General features: G+C 39.8%; 1 protein-coding gene across 7 annotated transcripts in view; it reads left to right on the forward strand.

Moving 5' to 3' along the window:
- SPIRE1 (spire type actin nucleation factor 1) overlaps positions 1–16,683 on the forward strand; it is a 126,436-nt gene that overhangs the window by 55,536 nt on the left and 54,217 nt on the right. The gene's annotated exons all lie outside the window — the stretch shown is intronic.

A 16,683-nucleotide genomic window follows, 5' to 3' on the forward strand; every position in this document is an offset into this window, starting at 1 on the left:
TTGTGTACTCTTGTATACTTCATGGTGTGTTTCAATTAATTCACCTTTTCATTAGCAGGTTATTAGTGTAATTATTTCTTATCAGTTCCTTCCTTGTCACCCTCCCCTCCTGAAGCACAGTAGTGCTTTTGTAGGAGTGGCTTATTTGGATGGAGTGAGTCAGGACACAGTATTTCACTGGTGATCATTATGGTTGCAGTTCTTGACCTGAGTTGTGAAATTCAGAAATATAGCTTGTGAATTTTAATTGTGGCAAGTTATTTAATGTTATCTGGGTGACTGTGGATAATAATTTAAAAGTATTACCTTCTGTTTTCTACAGAGTAATCTGTGCATGTTTTAGAGCCCAGTGAGCTCTTATTACAGACAGAGGTATTAATAAGCATGGTTTAAAAAAATAGTGTAATTGGCTTAACTCATAAAAAACATGATATTAATACAGGTTGGAAAATATTATGCTAACTTGTGCCAGAGGATTGAGCCATTTATAGTGCTTCTTCATAAATGCAAGTCATATCTAAGGACCAGGAGCTTAGTGTACCACATAAATTAAATGTCATGGTGGAAGCTGAGACTAGAGGAATATCCCAAATAGCCCATCAGAACACATTGACACTAAAACCCTTCAGTTCTGCTGGGTTAATAGTAGAGAGAAGCTCTGAGGAAACTGGAGAGGAAGTAACTTTAAGATGGTTTTGCATCCTCCTTGCATCAGAAGTAATGCTAAATGCTTAATGCCTTTGTTTTTCCTCCCTGCCTCAGAGAAGCAGAGGCCAGAGGGAGAAATGAATGAAATGGTCTTTTGCTCCCTGTGATGGGGAGGGCCTGGCTGGCTGAAGTGCTCTGCCCTTCCAGCCCCTGCCCCTGCCAGCCTTGCTGAGTTGCTGCATGCAGGTGTTTTGCTCTCTCCTCCCTCTGCCTCTCCCAGACACCCACCCCAGAGAGGGCCAGTTAGATTGATAAGTGAAAGTTTCACTTAGTGCAGAGGCAGACAAGACCTTTGTATACACAGAGCTGAAGACAGTGGCTTTGTGGAAGTGATGATTTTGCAAGTTCTTTACTTGATTTCTGCAAACTATGAAATATAAATTAGGAAGACTTTGCTGAAATCAAAAGTGATAAGAAAATCCAACAGGTTTTACAACAGTTAAGGCCATGGAATGACATCCTCTTCATTTGGCTTTGTTAATATTTCTGCTAGTCTGAGCTATCTGCCTGTTTCTATGTTTTAAAATCAGCATCTTACATTTTATTTCTTCATCATATTTTGTTAATAGTTTTATATCATCCTGGACATGTACTGCTTCTGTGACTTCATCTTATTAAACTGAAGGTCAGCTGTCATTTGTACATCATCCTGACTTTTACTCCTACATACCTTAGAATTCTGTTTTATTTATGTTATTATTTTTGCCTTAATTATGTGCTGCAGGCTTAACTCTGCAAATTACCTTTATTCCCTACTCAGTGTTATTACTGCATTGAGAGGACTAGGATGGCAGCATTGTTCTGCCATATTTTTGACAGGAGTGCAGATTTGCAAGATCTTTTTTTTCTTGACTTAATACCTTTTTAGGGGTCAGACCATCTTCTGCATGTGATTTTCTCTTATTTTCCCCCCCACCAGCAGTGGTAAAATGTTAGAGGCTACACCCTTATTTACCCAGTGACTGTTTCACAACAGTAGTGTCTTGTGACCATGAGGTTCACTTATTTTAAGATCCTCTTGGCAAGATCACTGTGAAGCTTTTTCCTCCACAGTTTGTAGTGAATGCTGAAGCAGGTTTGCTCGTTGAATTGAGAACTGTTGTTCTTGCCTCCCCTGCATTCTCTACATCACAAGCTTGGAAAATGGTAGAGCTAGCCTGTGTGCTACTAATACTGATTTTTAAGGTTTTTAACTATGTAGCGTCTGGTCTGGAAATTATGTTGTCCTTGAAAAGTGATTATATGGTTTCTCCTCCAAGAACTGTCTCTGTCTGGCTGCTAAAACTGAACATTAATCACTAACTTGGCTGAGCATATTTTGTGATTAAAACACAGAGGTAGTTAAGATATGTGTCAGGTTTGTCTGTAATGGGAAGTAAGCAAGGTCAATCTTGTACCCTCCCCCTAGCCTGGAAAATGCTAAGTAATATGGCAAACACTGATTCCCAAGAACTGGGAAAAGGGTAAGTGCTAAGTAGTACTGCCAAGATTATCATTGGCAAAGCCAGCAGGGAAGACACAGACAAGCTCTTGTGCTGCTTCTTGGTGTATTTGGCTGATTTAGGTTCTGATTTCCTTGGCAGGACCAACCTGCTGCCCAGACTTGACCTACTGTTTTTAAAAATGCATCTGTGAAGAGAGGAGACATTGGTTACCAGAAGGTTCTAGTCTTTGATATATTTCTGATTTGCCAGCCCTGCTGCAAATGAAGGGAGAAACGGAGACAGCAAGACTGGACATTTTCAGACAGATGCTTTCCTTGTTTGAGTCCCTCTCCCCACCCCATCCACTGTGTGTACACACCGTGCTCTGTGGTTCAGGAAATCTGTACATGTGGGGAGTGCCAGCTTGGCTGTGCATGTACACAAGGCACAGTAATCCCAGGGACTGGGAACACAGGTTGACAGCTCACATACCCCTTGGGAAGCCTTGGTCAACAGAGAATAGACAGGGAAGGCCTGGCATGCTGGGCAGTGTTGGGCTTGCTAAGGGTGTGGGAAGCTCTGTCATGTGGCACCTTTATCACAGCATGGGGCCCTCCCTGATACTGAGACAAGATGATGCAGTTTATCAACCTCTTCCAGACTATGCTCAAACCCTAATTCCACTCCTAATCTTAACATTATCACACTCCTTATCCCACAGATCTCTGCAGACAGATGGTTTAAACCAACAACATTTTTTGTGCTAACCCAGAGGTACTTTCTAAGCTGCAATTTATCAATATCTGCTGGCTTGAGCCCCAACCCTAAATCCAGTTACAGTATTATACTTCATTCTAGGTCAACAGCCCTTTCTAATTCTGGATGTAAAGGTAACCTCATAAGTCTTTGATAGCAGGTTTTATTCTGTGCTGGTATTTGCTGGGCTGAGCTGCCATCCTAGCTTGTAATTTCTTCCAGATTGGAACATCACTGTAACCAAATCACTTCTGCCAGACTAGACTTTACTTCAGCCCTTCTGCAGAGCAGAGGTGTTGTAGAGGTCTTATCAGTTGTGCTTGCAAGTCACAACACTAACCTTTGTCACTGCCTTACTACCTTTTTCATCAGGTTTTGTAGAATGTACATAAAGGAGGCAGTGCCCTTCCTGAACCAGTATCCTTCTCTTACTTATGTTCACCTTTCATCCCAAAAGTTAACTGAGCTTTTAACAGCTGTAGCTAAGCCACACCTTCTTGGTCTAGGACACAAATACAGGTGGATGGTCTCTGGTGCTCAGTGGCTTCAAGTCCCAGTCTTACCTAATTGCTTTTAAGAAGTTCAGTAATAGTGTTTGTTAATTCTGACCAAAAATTAACTGTCATACAAGTGCTGCTTCACAAAGGTGAATGAGTGTCCCAGGTCCCATAATAAACAAAAATCATACATAGAAAGTCTCCATGCTGACTTAATTTGCATTATTTTTTTTTTCAGAGCAGCATAGTCAGTATTGTGTTCCCTCACTATAAGAAATGTAAACAAGGATGCGGTTTGCAATATTTCTATTGGTAAAAAATTATGTTTGGGCTTTGCAAGGAGGAAGAATAAATTGTTTCAACCTCAAACATTCCTCCTCTCCCATTTCATTTTTTTTTAATCATTGGCATGGTCATGAGATGAGAAACTTGTATGTCTAGGTGACTCATATATCTTGGTAGTTCAAGGATATGGCTGACTCCTTTCAGCTGGAAGGAACTGAAATTTACAGTGGTGATATTGATCTGCCTCTGTTTTATTTTGAGTACTCTGATAGTAGAACAGATCTACCATCTATGGCATGTGTAGGATTATAGGGGAAAAGAAAAGTATGTCCTTTCTCAATGCAATTATAGGCAGGATAAGAAGATCTACATTTAGATCTAAGTATTTTGGAGACTCCCTTCTGAGTCTGAGGACTATTATCATATAGATGCTGTGACCCCATGTAAGTATAATATGGGAACCTGTCAGAGAGGAGTCAGAAAATGCAGTTAAAAACAAGTCAGGGTATTTGTTTATGACAGACAGTTAAAGAGTTCATGTTACTGGAATTCAAAAACCCATAATTTTGTCTAGTCCAAGCTTAGTAAGGTGCAGCTTTCTGTGAGTGTAATTCAGTTTAAGGCTGGGCTGGCTTAAGCATTTTTGTATGAGCCTGAAATTTATGCTTCATTTCCAAACAAGCAATTTGCAGTGTGTGCAAGCAACTGTGTGTGAAGCTGGTGATGATTTGGAAACTTACTGAGATTGTAAAGTCCCAGAGTTGCTGATTAATTTTATATTAAAAAGGAATGCAGCAATGTAGGCCATTTGTGAAAATGCTCTAAAAATACAACAGTTGATCCTTTTCTTTCTCTTGAATCCTGTACTCACATGTTTATGTGGTAGTCTTTATCTTGGTGGATCTCATTTTAGAAAACCATTGTTTTTGTCTCATGTGCATGGAGAGACATTGAAATTACAATGGGTTGGAAGTCCTCAGTTCACTTTTGTTCTCACAATACTTGCTGGCTTGAACAAAAATTTATCATTTTCCACTTGTGGATCTTCAGTCACATAGACCTGATGTCTGAGACCCCTTTTGTAATATTGGGAAACCTCCTGTCCCATCTGTTTGAGTCTCTGAAAGTGCAGCCATCTAATTTTTGTACCTCTTAAGTTCTGAGGAAGGCAGGCTCTCCTTTGGCTGTTCCCTTTTTGCAGTTTGACTCTTTGGGGACTGTCAGCTAGAAAGAAACCCCAAAATCTCCTAAAGTGACTTTGTAAACACAGCCCCATATCACACTGCAGTGACAGGACACCATTGGGCGATGCCCCTGGGCAGTGTGGGCCTCTGAAGGTGGAGTTTCATGGTGCTGCTCTGACCAGGTAGACAGCTTGTGTCAGCACATGTCCTAGCCACCCTTTCTCTCTGCTGCATTGACAGAAGTGGGAGCTCTGAGTTCAGCAGTGAAGTCACAAGGACCAGGGCTCATCTCCTTCGCTCAGGAGGTGAGCATGTGCTCAACCATTCCCTTTGGGACTCCTACAAAACAATCACTGAGACTGGACTAGCAAAGGAATATATGGATCTTGGCTGAATAGGACCCATCCACAGGCATTTTCTTATTCTTTTACCACATTTTAAGAGAGCTTGTTCTCTTAGAAATGCAGTAAACCTGCTGTTTTTCTCTTGTCCAAGCCAGCCTTGTGCATCGTGGTTATTCATTCAGAACACAGCGTGTTTCTCATGTCTGTGCTGTCACCTTTGCTGGGACCTTTGTCACCTATGTGTCATCAAAGCATCCCAAAAGTTTATTTGTTTGCCTTTGTTCTTTAATCAGTTCTTTCATCTATTTTGTGCCACAAACCATTGTGCAGGTGCAGAGTGAAAACAGAGCTCCTGGCTGAGTCATGGCCAGAGCCAGTGTTGGAAGTCCTGTGCTGTGCAGGCCCACAGAGCTGAGCTGAGGACAGACTGTGCAAAATTAAGCAGGAGTGTCTCTCTGCATGTTTGAGTGTTTATCATGTATGAGCTCCATGTTGCTGGTATTAAAATACAAGCATTTAACAATAATAATAATAGGGCTTTGGTATGAAGGGTTTGTACCTGATGTACTTGCAAGGAAGTTGTCCCTCAAGACCTTGGTCTTTCCATTTGAAAAGAAGAACTTTTTGTCTTTTTTACTTTAATTATTCTTAGAAACATTCCTTCCATCAGTACGGGCTTAGATAGATTGGAGTGTCTTACTCCAGGCTGGGAGACAAAACCGAGTGACCTTTCCTGCAATGATTTATGGCTCACAGTAGCACATTTACACTGGTTAAAAACCCCTGTACCCATAATTCGCATAATTATACTGGTATAACCTGTCTAAGGTCTAAAATAGTCTGAGGAATCCAAGGAGTTGTCCAACAAAAACAGGAAACACAGATGGGGTGTTCAGATTATTTTTATATAGGGAGGTTAGTATACACCAAAAATTTGTGTGTGGGCCCTTATGCATCTAAAAGAGGCACAGTAGGGCAGGGACTTTTTCCCTCTGTCTCTTTTATGCTGTAATTATTAGAAATAATTTATACAAGGGTGAAAATAAAGTTCCATATTTTACTGCAGGTGGAAGGATTCTGTGGTGGTAATGGTGGTCCATAATGCATAAAAGGCAGAATTTGTCATGACAGAGCTCCAGTTAGCCCATAAAAAATACAAATTTGAAAACATGCAAAGCATTCTGTAAGAAATAATACATCTGAAGTATCAAAGAATCTGTGTGAGTCTGTCCTGCCTAAAATATACCCTAGAGACTAAAGTAGATCAATGAGTGTTTACTTTCACAAGGTATCTTCTGTTTGATCAGATTAATTTGAAATTCTAAGTAATGACTGGAAATCAGGGTAATGGTCAATTAACACAATAAAGTGTAGAGACTCAAAGTAGGAAAAGCAGAGCCACTATTAGAAAAAGGGCCCATATCTTCTCTGCCCTACAAAGAAGTGCAGCAGCACTCAGCAAAGCGGTGCTGCCTGACCTGGCCAAAGCTGGAGGGGTCTACCTGAGTCTCCCTCTCCAACTCTTAACCTCCCCTCTTCTCCAGGTGTTAAAACTGATAAGTGCACAGAAGGCCATGATGGGTTTTTCAGATTCACTGTCAGCCTGGTAAAGACAGTCGATCTGCTGAGAAAAATTAGCCAGGACAGCAGCTTGTCTTACATTAGGATTTGGCAAAGGTTCATCTTGTCAGAATCCTTTCTACCCATGTAGGCATGGCAGAATTGGATGTTTGTGGTGTTGCTGGTAGCTTTTTATCTCTGCAGGCTCCTTTAGCTACTTTAAAAGTGAAGGCCATTCTTACACAGGCTCTCACGACATCTTCTATTGTGCCTGGAAGGTGCAAGTGTTTGATTTATATTCCATGTAATGCCAGCATCCCAGAGGAGATAACCCACAAGGAATTTCCAGTGTAGCTTCCCAGGACCCCCTGTATTACATACATAATGTGTGAGATACATGTTTCAGTGGACAGGTAAACAAATGGTGAGATGCAAAATTGATGGGCAGTTTTCTCATGTAGTATTATGTGCTGCAGATTCCCAATCACTGCACTCACTCGAGTTCAAAACAGTAGATGAACTTATTTCTGCAGTTTTTATGTTGTGCATCTGCAGCTCATTTGAAATAGGCACTGTGGGTGTTCTTGTAGCTCCAGTGCTCTACAGGCATGAGAGATGCAGGACTTGTGGGGTGGAGGAGAACTTCTTAATTAGTCTGACTGATGTAGCTGGGGTCAAATATGTTACGGCTTCCAGGCTAAAAGAAAAGGTCCAATGGCAGAGTCTATAAGTTCTTGTCCTCTATAAATTGTGGAGTCCCTAACTTCTCTGAGGTGTTAGAGCCTCACAATCCATCAGCCTATTCAGGAGAGAGGTTAAGAGGAAAAACAGCTGTGGAAATTTTGCCTTTTCTAGTTCTTGCCAGGAAGCAAATCACTGAATATGAGCGTGCTAGGAAGTTTATCTTGCTTATAGCAACCACGTAAAAAACTATGTGCATTTCAGTTGTCACTATTGCTAGTCCAGAGTCACTTCTAATGGTATAATTGCATTGGCAAAGAAAATAGAAGCAGCATAGATGCTATAAAATTACTTAAGTCCTTACAGAGGCATATTGTCCTGTAACACAACATGGGAAAAATAAAGAAACGGAGGGAGGGCCCTTTAATTAAGCCACTGTGATCTTCTTGCTTTTGAATTATTCAAGAGGGAGCCTTGGGCTTGAGGCAAAATTTCTTTTGGTGCATTTATTTCAGTGCCAGTAACAGTATAAAAAGAAATTAAACATTTGGAGGAAAGGTCATAGAATTGATTTAAAAGTACCATTAATTGTCCAAAATAATAATTGCTCTCTTTTATCTATGTGATTTTTTAGTATGCTCTTGACTACTGTGCTTCCATTATACTATTTTGTGCTCCCTTTTGCTTAGTGTACTGTTGCATGCTGTATTTTAGAAAAATATTTAAGTGAGATAAAGCTATTTGATACGAAGAAATAAACAGTGTCTGCTAGACTCTGTTGACCCCTGAAGATCCACATCTAAAAGGCAGGATATCATATTTATCCCAAAGACTGGTCTGAAGACAGAGCATGTTTTGCATTTCTCAGTAAAAGTTTTTTTACAGTAGGTTTTTGTTTAAAACATTTACTTCCAACATCCCTAAATGGTATTGTAACTGAAGCACTCCTGGGAGGTAGCTTTCCAAAGATTCTTGTCTGCAGGACGCATAACACGCTGAGTGTGTTTTAAGTGATCAATTCGTAAATATTTTTAATGAAATAACAGAATGGGAAAACCAGTATTCTTCCAGGTGATGGCTTCAGGGCACTTCTCATGCATTTTCAGGTTTGCCTCACTGCAAACTTTGAGCCATACATTCCAAAGCTTCTTCATACGTGGGTTGGGTATGCAGAATTGTGGAAAATTATTTGAATGTTTTAACCTAATAGCCTTTCAGATAACTCACACCTGAATCAAATGGTCCCAAGAGATAAATTCCTTGAATCTACTGAGCTTGGCAAAGCTTTTATTGAAGGGAAGGTGTAGGGCAGCCTGGGTGCTGTAGAAAGATAGCAGGCATGAGAATTCAGGGATTTTATGTGAGGAGGCAAAGCAAACTGGCAGCACTTAGCAGCAAGCACGAGTAGTTGTTGTTTGGAGACCCAAACTAAACCCTCTCAGGAGGAATATTTAGCTGAGGGATTGACAAGGACAGAGAGCTCAGGGATTGTGCTGAGGGCAGGCAGCTGCACACAGTGGCAGAGCTTCACACACTGCTCTCGGCTGGCTTTGTGAGAAGCGTGTAAAGAAGGCACTGGGAAAATTCTTTCGGAAGCGTGGGTGAATGGAAAACAGGCATTTTATTGCCTCTGCACTGAAGAGAGAACAAAACCCTTTGTTTTGTTGGTTTTTATCTATTTATCTCAGAGAAAGAGGCTAGAAACTTGATTTTAAGCACTAGAAAAAACAGGAATTTGTATTGTAGTTAATTGCACTCATATTGGCAGGGAAGAACATGATACTTTGGTTGATTTAAGCCAAAGGAGAGTTGTGTGGTTGGGGTTTTTGGAGCAAGTTGGCTAGGTTTGGGTTTTTTGCCTTCTCTTAGGAAAAGCAGGCTTGGAGTTGGGACAAGAAGGTCCTAATGAGGAATTGTATTGTTTTTTCTTTTTGGCATGCCAAGATTTCTTGATGTGAGCATTAAGACCAACACTTGCTTTAAATCAGCAAATTCTCATGAAGCCAAATCTCTTTGATCAACTGATCTCCTAATCAATTCACATCTACCAGTCATATATCATACTGTATGTAATAAGCCTCCATTTATGTATTTTATACAGCCACATATACTAACATATGTTGATGTAAGGTATCACTATCCTCAATCCACCTTTTGGAAATGCAGAATTATAAGGTGATGTTTAAAAACATGACAGTGTTACGTGAAGGTGAGCTATAGGGTTTGTTTTTTAAAAAATCTTCTGTGGTAGCATGTGATATTAAAAAAAATGAAAAAAACTGAAGTTCAGACCAGTATTAGCAAGATTTATTAAGTCTTTTCATGTCTGGACTGAAGCAGCATGTCACACTTAGAACTATTTTTAATGGCCCAGAGGTAAAAAAAAAAATAAGGAATATGTTTTCTAGGCAGCACGCATTTGGAAATAAAAATACTCAGTGAGTTAATTTTGTCCTTGTGTTTGCCCTTGTGTTTAATTTCTTATAAACCCATATAGAAAGTGAAGGGATTCTTGTACCTTAGCTTGATGAAGAAAGCTGGGGACAGTTCACATAAATCCCTTCAAAGTAATTTTAAAGCAGCTTTGAACGTGACAAGTGTTTAAGTGAATTATGTTGATAGACAGGTTTCATTAATGAAAGTGATGTCATTTGGTGTCTTAAACAGTTGTCCTGGTTTTTCATCTGGGGCAGTGTAACTGGAGGTCAACATGTGGTCAGCTTTACTTTGAAAGTAACCACTGTGCTCCTTTTAAAAGGGTGATGTCAGTCCTTTTCACATTTGAGTATGCTGGTGAGCAAAGGAGGGTGCTTATTGCAGTTTCTTGCCCTGGTAATGGTGCCTACCGTGTTTGGAGCCAAGGGACTGTGCTGGGGACTTTCCAGTGAAGTCTGGTTGCCAGAGACACTTGGCTTCATGGTGTCACCTTCAGCAGAAGTGCTGAAATCTGCCTGTACCAGAAACCTTTAAAAACCAAAAAACTTACCTAGGAACACCATGAGTTGGACTTGCTTTCCTACCTTGGAGAGGGAGAGAGGGAGCATCCCTGCTCCCTCCAGGTGCTCTCCTGGTGACCAGGGCTGGATGGCACCTACCTGCCCTCAGCCTGGCTCTATGGCCAAACGAGCAGGTAGAACAGGACAGGCGTTTCTGTTGTGTTCAGACACTTGCTGCTGTGAAGGTGAAACTCAGGGGGTTTGTAATCTCTGGGCAGGTATTGCTTGTGCCTGGGTGCAGGGCAGCGAGCAGCTGAGGGGAGATAACCAGCAAGATAACTGGACACCCCCCACAGACCTCTTTTGTCATACATGCCTACCACAATTAAAGCATTATTAATTTTCTTTACCACTCTGGCAGATAAAGATAACCTCTCTTTGAAGGTAATTTGGCAGCTATCTAGGCCTTTCAATGAAGGTGCTGCAAGCAGAGTGGTTTCTTGGCAGCTCCTTGCTGGTGTCATGCAGAGTTTGAGGGAACTGATCCCCTTTGTCTTCCCTGCCTCCCCCAGATTCCTCTTGAAGCCGTCTTTCTTGTGGGACTCGGATGTGTACTTCAGGATACTGGCAAAAAGTCCTTTAGAAACAGTTTTGGGCTTTTTGACAAGAGAATGATGTTTTATTTTTGCTGACAGAACAATCTGCGAGCTTTACCACTCATCAGTTTTACACCAGACTTTTGGTAGATGTGATGGTACATCCAGAATTCGGTTCAGAGCTGTTGACTAACTCCAGTTGAAACACTTTGCCAATGTCTTAGGTATGCCCCTTTATCCATTGCTATAAAGTTCAGTATGAAGTTGATGTTAAACTGCCTTTCATCTTTCTGAAGATAGCAATATTTGAGATAGATGTATATATTTGCATTTCTAGATACTGTACTTTGCTCTAAAGTCCTGGGTTTTAGAAATATAACTGCTCTGGCTTTCAGCCAGAGGTTTTATTATCATAATAAAACCTCAAAAGAGGTTTTATTATGAAAAAATGTTAGTGTAGAAAAGAGTTGTTCAAGAGTAACAATTGGTCTTTGAGTACATGCAGGAGAGTGCTCTACCATGATCACCCTTTTGATAACCTTGATCTCTGTGGACTGAGGTCACTACAGTATTTATTGCCTTCCAGAGATAAAATTCCCTTTATATTTCTGCTTTAGAAGGCATTGATAGACTTATCATGTAAAAGCATCAATTTCAATGGACATGTAGTAGATGCCTCTGCAAGTGCCAGGGGTTTTAAAGGTAGCTTTGAAGTTGAAGAACTGAGCTGGGAGTTCCTGCCTGACTTGTCGAGATATATCTTTCATGATGTGTAACTGAGAACAGGTAAATAATTACCTGTGGTGCAGGTCCTTAGAGTACTTGGCACAAAATTGTTTAATCATTTTAAGGGCTGTGTTTGAAAACAAAGCATGCAGCACTTGACTGGAGAACTAGAAAAATGGTTTGCCTACCTCCATTTTCTCTTTTTCCCTTCAGATAATAAAATTTTGATGAAGAGGTGGCTGTTAGCTAGGTAGTGGTGTGTGGGGTTTTTTTATTGTTGGGTTTTGTTGCTGTTTGTTTTTTTCCCTGAACTATTCTCTGTTGAGGGCCGCATCCCTTTTAGTGAGGAACATACTTGTTTCTACAAGGTTCCTTCTCAGATAAAAATGGTAAGTCTTATCTGATATGGTTGAAAAAACCTGGAGTGCAAAATTATTTTATGGTAATTAAAAGCAAGGTAATAAAGGTTGGAAAGATTCTTCGAGTACTTTAAATTATGTACATGTTTTCCAATGCATCTTTTTCTGAGTGTGCAAGTAAATTAATTTCCAAAAGAATGCTCAGAATTTGAAAGAACAGGGAACTTTATTTGAAAATAAAACAAACTGTGCTTGTGCAGTCAGAGATTGGCCCAGGTGCATGGGTTGGCCTACTTCTTCTAGTGGCATATTTTGAAATAAACAAGATAACTGTTAGAAAGAACAGCCAAGCCCTAAGGAAGAGGAAGAAATGTTCTTGTATTCAGTTTATTAGCAAGAGACAATCTCTCTTGCTCTCCATCTTTGGGTTCCCATCTTTGTGCTGAGGTCTGTGTTGTTCGTCTCTTGTGGAAGCAGAGACTCATTGCTGTCCTCTCCAAGAAGTCATGATGTGAGGAAACGAATATATTTTAAGATTGCACAAGATATCAGCCTTTAAAATGTACTAAGATCTTCATAATTTCTTAATTGGAAATAATGAAGGTTATATTTTGTATATATTCCTATGAGTTCAGGACCTAAGATTTCAAGAAAACCATCAATTACTGCAAGATGCTCAATAATTCACTATGGCTGTCCATCCTAAATGTTCACATGGAGACCAAGACCTTTTGAGCAGATAGAAATGCAAATGGACCAACAGAGCAGGGAAAAATATGCTATAGCATCATATGTGATTTGGTCAGCAATGGCTTTGATCCAGAAATTTTTATTTTCCATATCAGAAAAGATTCCTGACCAGCCCACTGGGCTTTGCATTGACCTCAGCTGCACTGACATAAATAAAATTCGTAATTCCTAATATCACAAGGGAGAAAGAATATGTGTGGGCATGGACTGCAGGGCTGTGACAGAGCCCCAGCAGCACAGCTACAGTCCCCACAGTGCAGACTCAGCACAGTTTGGGTTCATGAGCTGGCCTTGAATACCTGACAGAGTGGTGCTTTTACTCCTGATGCTGCCAATGGCAAGAAATGTGTGGGGGCGAAAATGAAGCAGCAGAGTTGTCTTTCCCTCAAGCCTCTGAGCATTCAGGGCAGTATAAACACCATCTGCAGTCCCTACAGGTGGTGAATCCCACCTGTATTCAGGGAGTATTTCAAAGCCATTGGCACCAGGTAATTCAATTTCTAGTAATTACCATACAGGAGACAACTTCCAGGAATGAAATGTGTGTAAGGAAAAGGACAAAAAAGGGCACCACCACTACAAACAGAGGGAACTGAGGAGAAAATAACACTTTTAAAGTTCTGATTTATTGGATATCTATTCTGTTTTTCTGTTTTAATAAGCAAGAATATATATTTGAGTCAAAATTACTTAATCAATTTAATCAATAAATTGTGGGTTAAATAATTTTGTTCACACCTATCTTAGAGTGGCATGTTTAACATTTATGTAACTGATATGCTTGATAAGACAATTGCAATGTAGATTCAGTGGCTATAAATTTTAAGAGAAAAGTATTATAGTATACTTGCCTGGAAGAAGAAGAGAAAGAATTTTTCTGTAGGCCTTTTTCATGCAATCAGGGTTTCAAGACTTGGTTTCCCTGACAAAGGTAGTACAAATAAGGAGTAGGCATATGTGAAGGAGTAGAAGAACTTTCCATATGCTGAGGTCTAATGAAAGCAAAATGAGATTGGTTAGAAGTTACTTGAGTTTTTCATTGGGAGTGAAGTTTGAAAGCTTGTTATGGTTTGTAATGCTGTCTGTTTGGTTATGGGGCTCAAAAGCTGTTTTTTGGATAGGAATAAAAAAGTCATGCTTCAGGACAAAACATGAAAGCAAATTATTAGTATTATTATTATGCCTACTGAGAGAACTTTCAACACTTTACATAAAAACAAACAAGCTTCCCACACACACATGTACTATAAAGCTTTGTATGTGAACTGTAAATTGCTGCCAAGGAAAGTGCATGTTTTTATTTTAGTTGATACATTTTAATTGGATTTTAAGTGGCTCCTGAATAAACTGCCTTACATTAATATATTGTCTCTCAATTAGAATGTATACAAACATCTGAACTGTGAAGTGATGAGATTGATTGGTATTATATAAAAGCTGAGAGATACAGGCTCTTTTCTGCAGTATTCTCCCCTTCCTTTTCTACATGTGTCTCTGTGATTTTCTACATGGTTCTGATTCGAGGTTCATTCCCCAACATTTTATGGTACCTTTTGATAAAATTGTTTTCTCGTTTAAACTGTTTTAAAACTTCACTATTTTCTACTGTTTTTCCTGAGATACTCTGTTTTGTTTTGGTTTTTTTCAAGCATCAACCTGGGTGTAATCACTGCTTTAGCTGCTTGTGTGGGGTCTTGGGGAGAGGGGAAGAAAGAATGGCTTCCATCCTGCCCTCATTCTCTGCTGCATATACCAAGCACCCTGGTACAAAACCAGCTCTCCTCTCTTCTCCTGAACAGAAGCAGTAATTCAGGAGTAGGAGAAGGCATCCTCCAGCCCTAAGGAGGGCCGGAGCAGCATGGCAGACAAACACACAAAATAGCATTACAAGGGTGCAGCTCTTTGCTCGCAGTTGTTCAGGTCTAAGTTATTTAATAATGTGAAGGGTGGTTCCACAGCTTAATGAGCTGTTAGCTAAATAACTACAGGTAGCCCTGTGAATATGCACAGCCACTCCCCTTCTCCTTTAATTATCCAGTTTTATCATGTTTTCCCATCTATGCCTCTGCTCTGCTTTTGAAGCTGGTTTTCTTACCCAGATGCCTCTGTCTCATCCTTCACTCTGCTGTTCCTGCATGAAATGCAGATGTGTGAGTGGTACAGATGAGAGTTGCAATAAGCTGTTGTCTACCTGTGAAACAGAGAGCTTTAGAAAGCAGTTGTTGCTGACAGGCTACCTAGTGGTTTTGCTAAATGCTACAGGGATTGACATTTCCATGTTAAAAAAATGGGACAAATAGAAATGGTAGGTTTTCTTCCTTGCCCGTGAATAATCCCATTGATGTTCCACTGAATAGTCAAAGAATGAGAGCTAGCAAATTCAGATTACTGAATATTTATATTATTAATTCCTCCATTATTCTGCTAAGAAACAACAGAGCATAGTTTCTCTGAAACTAAGAGAGAATGCAGAATTGGTTTTCACTTAATTGGCTCTTTTGAGACAAGTCTCTTTGAGAAGCAGGATGTTGTTAGTCCACTGTGTAAAGACAGTGTAACAATACACCTAACACATAGTCCAGAAACAGCTGTATGCAGCGGCTTGTATTTGAGGGGTAAAAATATCCTCATGGCTTTCAAGTAGAAATGAGAATTTATACAAGTGCCACTTTGTCAAGAAGTCTGCACTAGCACATAAAATTACTGTCATTGAAAATTTAGTATCAAAATGTCCAGTGGAAATAATCATTGTCAAGTCTGTTTTGATAGTCATGGTCTTCCTTCATTCTTAGAAAGCTAATAAAGAGTGAGAACAGGGTTCACGAGGCATGAAAAATACAGGATTTGGCTTAAAAATTGAGATGTAGTTAGTAACGTATAGTGGAGTTTGTTTTTCTCTTCCTGACACCAGTGTAAGTTTTAAGTACTTTCAAAAGTGTTTGTAATTATGTTAAATATTTGTAAGACTCATTTACTTAAAGATGGTATCATATAAATGTAACAGATTACAAATTATCTTCACCTTTAATTGTCTGTTGTTGGGTAAGGTTCAAGTTTACAGGTGAGACAGTTCAGTGAGCTGTTAGTCTTGCAGTTGCTGTCTGTTGAAATTTTATCAAGAGTCTCATCACTGCTTAAATTCAGTCTATTAGCATGGAAAAGTAGTTAAGACTCATCAAATAGTTGTGTAGTGTTAAGATTTTAAGAAAGAAAATGAGTCATGGTGCTCAGCACTTCAGTGCAATTGGTACCTGTAGGAAAGAATGTCAGGACAGATATTCTGTTCAGGAGAAAATAGTGGAAGGGAGTCCTTACCTATGAACCAGTTTCATCCTCAACATTTGGAATCCGTGTGTGTTTTGCTTTGTGTTTCTAAAACAACAGCAGCATCCAAAACCTGACGGCAGCATTTCTCAGCACAGGCTACCCTCATGACAAGCGTCTTTCAATTTTCCTTGCAGGCTGACTTCAGTTTTGACTCAGGAGGGCATTTGTAAACATTTGTTAGTCCATTCCTTTTCAGCATATATATAAATAATTTGCTCAAAGCCTTTAATCCTTAGACTTTGCAAAGCAGAGGGTAGTTAGCGATGACGATTGCGATTATCTGATACAGACAAGTGGACATTTCTTTAAGGATCAGGATCCTATGCAAAGCAGCACTTACAATGCTTGCATCATCCAATTTCCATTTGCAGTTTTGGCTTTAATTTCAGCAGCTTGCTTGTTGTGTCCTTTACACAGTCCTGAAAGAGAGAACCAACCAAGACCATTATTTCTTCAAATTATACCTGTTATTGCCAAATGAAAATAGCTTTGCTGCTCATTTGCAGGTTCATACTAGAAAGGAAAATCAGTAAAGAAAGACAGTATTTAT

This window comes from Passer domesticus, chromosome 1, assembly GCF_036417665.1.
Source record: "Passer domesticus isolate bPasDom1 chromosome 1, bPasDom1.hap1, whole genome shotgun sequence".
Taxonomy (NCBI): Eukaryota; Metazoa; Chordata; class Aves; order Passeriformes; family Passeridae; genus Passer; species Passer domesticus.